Source organism: Chiloscyllium punctatum, unplaced genomic scaffold (genome assembly GCF_047496795.1).
Source record: "Chiloscyllium punctatum isolate Juve2018m unplaced genomic scaffold, sChiPun1.3 scaffold_186, whole genome shotgun sequence".
In the NCBI taxonomy this organism is placed as follows: Eukaryota; Metazoa; Chordata; class Chondrichthyes; order Orectolobiformes; family Hemiscylliidae; genus Chiloscyllium; species Chiloscyllium punctatum.
Window position 1 is genome coordinate 463,463 of NW_027309920.1, and position 3,893 is coordinate 467,355.

At 47.2% G+C, this 3,893-nt stretch overlaps 2 non-coding genes across 2 annotated transcripts; one reads left to right on the forward strand and one right to left on the reverse strand.

Annotated features, from left to right (window-relative positions):
* Positions 1–1,434: 1,434 nt before the first annotated feature.
* Positions 1,435–1,516, forward strand: trnal-uaa (transfer RNA leucine (anticodon UAA)). The gene has a single exon. It is a non-coding gene; the product is annotated as a tRNA-Leu (tRNA).
* Positions 1,517–3,283: 1,767 nt separating this feature from the next.
* Positions 3,284–3,365, reverse strand: trnal-uaa (transfer RNA leucine (anticodon UAA)). The gene has a single exon. It is a non-coding gene; the product is annotated as a tRNA-Leu (tRNA).
* Between the last annotated feature and the right edge of the window lie 528 nt (positions 3,366–3,893).

Here is a 3,893-nt window from a genome sequence, read left to right on the forward strand (position 1 = left end):
GTCTGAGTGAGGCTGTCGGTTTATGTGTCTGTTGTAACCCAGTGTGTTCAGAGGAGTCTGACTGTCAGTTCCCAGCAATTTATTTTAATAAAGGGGAGTATGCTTTTCAAATTGCCTGGTGGAATATCCTCGTTGTGAACTTCGTGTGTGCCAGACATCTGGGAATGAAATCGGGGGGATATCCATTCTTGGCAAAGATATTGTGTGACAGTCCCGAATTGTCACGGACCAGCTGTCCCGAGTAGTAATCCGTCCAGACGGCAAGGTTTGGTGAGAACAGCACAATTGTAATATGACAGGGCTAACAGAAGGCAGAGAGAGAATTTCTAGAAGCAGGGCACTCATCCGCGGATTCCATCAATAAACAGATTCATCTGGACCCAGTCTGTAACCCCAAAAACCGGAAGGAGCGGGAATGAAACCAAATCAATTCCAACTGCCCCAGGACAGCAGCGCTTCACAACAGACTCTGCAGCCCTGAGGATGTCACCCAGAAATGTGAGGAAAATGCTGCAAACCATCTTCCCAGCTCCGCCAAACACGCTGCAGTATGTTTGGAAGCACGGTTTGGAATTGTCTCGCTGCCGTTTGTGTGAGCAGTACATGACATAGACGAATCGCACTCCCTCAAGGTCAGCATGCCAGTGTGTCTGCCAATGGTTCCGCCTTTTCTGTTTTGCTTCTGTTCCACGCTAAGAGCTGTCAGTTTTTGGATTCGCTGGAGTGCTGAGGGGGTAACACAATTTGTGTGGTATTTTTCTTCAGCCAAACTCCACTCTCCCGGAAAAATAGCCAAACGCGCTGAGTAACAAATAGCAAGCGTTTTTTTTTATCAAATGGTCTGTTCAAGCTGGTGTCAGCTTTTGGAGCTTCTCAGAGTTGCCAAGCACGGAAACAGACCCTGCTATCTAACTTGCCACTGCTAAACAGATAACCGAAATTAATCTAACCAATATTTGCCAAAATTTGTCCCTTATCTCTCCGAACCCTTTCAGATGCCTTTGAAATGTTGTGAGCGCACCAGTCTCTGCCCCTAAATATGACAATTCATTCTGTACACACGGAAATGTCTGTGTTCAAAACAAGTGTCCCTCACATCCCCTTTAAATGTTACTGTTCTCACATTAAACCAATGTTATCTCGCATTGAACTCAAGTACCTTGTGAAAAATTACTCCCTGACTCTTTTCTCTGTCCGTCTCCCTCATGTCTTTATAAAATTCTGTAAGGCCATTCCTCAGCCCTGAAGCTCCAGGGAAAACTGCCGAAGCCAATTCAGCTTCGTGCTAATGTCCAAACAGTGCAAACCTTGCAAACCCTTTCAAATACTTTCGAAATTGTTCCACGTTCGTTACTGAATGCGCGATCTGTCAGTGCCTGAAGTGAAGCGATGCTGAAACGCTAGTAATGAGATTTTGGCGCTCTGCTCCTTTGTGGTAGCGTGGCCGAGTGGTCTAAGGCGCTGGATTTAAGCTCCAGTCTCTAACGAGTCGTGGGTTCGAATCCCACCGCTACCAGCGGTTGCTTCGCTGCAAACAGCTGAACAAAGCAGAACCTCTGCAGGCTGTCTGCGTTTTCGTTGTTGTGTTTGCCGCTGCTCAGGTCAACTGAGTCTGAAAACAGTGTGAGTCCTTGCTGTCGGACTCTCCTCAACCCCTCTGCTTTCGGACATCTGCATGGCCAGTTTCTGTGTATCAAATTGTCACTGCATTTGGCTGGAAGCTTGGTGATTCGAGCCCGCCCTTAGCACCGAACCACAATTATTTCAGTCCAAGCATTGAGACCACAAGAACTCACCCGAGTCTGCAGCTGGATGTGGCCCCAATCTCTCCAAGGCCCCGCTGCCAACAGAAAGCGGCTACTGCAGCTTCAATCAGCGGCTTCCTGCTCAGCCCTGGGACACAGCACATGGAAAATCCTTCCCCAGGAACGGCTCTTCCCGTGTGAAAGGGACAACCATTCCACTTTAAATTGGACACGGCTTCAGAGGATTGTTCCTGTTCTTGGAACGTTTCATAAACAAAACTCCTGTCTCGCAAATAAGGAGGGGGAAAAGTTGTTGGCAGGAAGAATAGAGAAAGTGTTGACTGTGAGGACTCTGTCTCGTCAGCAGATAGGATTCCATCTTATGGGCAAGTGGAGACAGCTTTCACTCAGAAACCGAGGTGTGATCAAACACAGTCGGATCGACGTGTCCAAACCAACCCCTACACTGGGTTGCAATACTGCAAGGGGAGCAGAGAGATGGATTTCTTTAAAGGAGGGAAAGGGCCCATCGGGAGGCTGGAACCTACGGCCCTGAGATGAAGCATCTCATGCTCTACCGACTAAAGTAGCTGGGCCTGGCTCACGATTGATGAGTGTGTCATTTCATACTGAGCATATTTCACCCGGCATTGCAATTTACAAGGATCCAGTTCATTCCTCCCAATCACAAATGTTATCATTCACACTTTCCATTTCTCAGCTATTATTCCTTCAGAACATTATTATCGATTTAACACTTGTCTCTGGATTTAAGACTCAATATAAATATTTTCATATTTTTATCCTCATCTTTATGTCTCCGGAGTGATTCCCAGTCTCTCTGGCAGACGGTAAATCAATTGGGAAATTCCCGAAGGAAACCCAATCATTCCAGTTTCGAGTGTAAGGAATCCTATCTGCTGACGAGACAGAGTCCTCACAGTCAACACTTTCTCTATTCTTCCTGCCAACAACTTTTCCCCCTCCTTATTTGCGAGACAGGAGTTTTGTTTATGAAACGTTCCAAGAACAGGAACAATCCTCTGAAGCCGTGTCCAATTTAAAGTGGAATGGTTGTCCCTTTCACACGGGAAGAGCCGTTCCTGGGGAAGGATTTTCCATGTGCTGTGTCCCAGGGCTGAGCAGGAAGCCGCTGATTGAAGCTGCAGTAGCCGCTTTCTGTTGGCAGCGGGGCCTTGGAGAGATTGGGGCCACATCCAGCTGCAGACTCGGGTGGGTTCTTGTGGTTGCAGTGTCGGGATATGGTTGGTCTCAATGCTTGAACTGAAATTGTTGATGCTCGGTGGTAAGGTCGGGCTCGAACCACCAAACTTTCAGACAAATGCAGTGACTATTTGAGACACAGAAACTGGCCGCGAGTATGTCCGAAAGCAGAGGTCTTGAGGAGGGTCCGACAGCAAGGACTCACACTGTTTTCCAAGTCAGCCTGGATCAGAGGCCTGGGCAGCTACAGCCAAAACGACGAAAACACATATGCTCCCTATGTTCTATTGCCTGCAGCAGAACAGCCCCCACCTTGGTAGCGGTGGGACTCGAACGCACGACTCGATCGAGACTGGAGCTTAAATCCAGCGCCTTAGACCACTCGGCCACGCTACCGCACTGAGACAAGCTTCCAAAATTGTCATTACTAGTGTTTCAGCATCGCTTCACTTCAGGCACGAACAGATCGCGCATTCAGTAACAAACGTGGAACAATTTCGAAAGTATTTGAAAGGGTTTGCAAGGTTTGCACTGTTTGGACAATAGCACGAAGCTGAATAGACTTCGACAGTTTTCCCTGGAGCTTCAGGGCAGAGGAATGGCCTTACAGAATTTTAAAGTCAGGGGGCAGACGGACAGAGAAAAGAGTCAGGGAGTAATTTTTCACAAGGCACATGAGTTCAAAGTGAGATAACATTGGTTTAATGTGAGAACAGTAATATTTAAAGGGGATGTGAGGGACACTTGTTTTGAAAACAGACATTTCCGTGTGTACAGAATGAATTGCCATATTTAGGGGCAGAGACTGGTGCGCTCACAACATTTCAAAGGCATCTGAAAGGGTTCGGCGAGATAAGGGACAAATTTTGGCAAATATTGGTTAGATTAATTTCGGTTATTTGTTTAGAAGTGGCAAGTTAGATA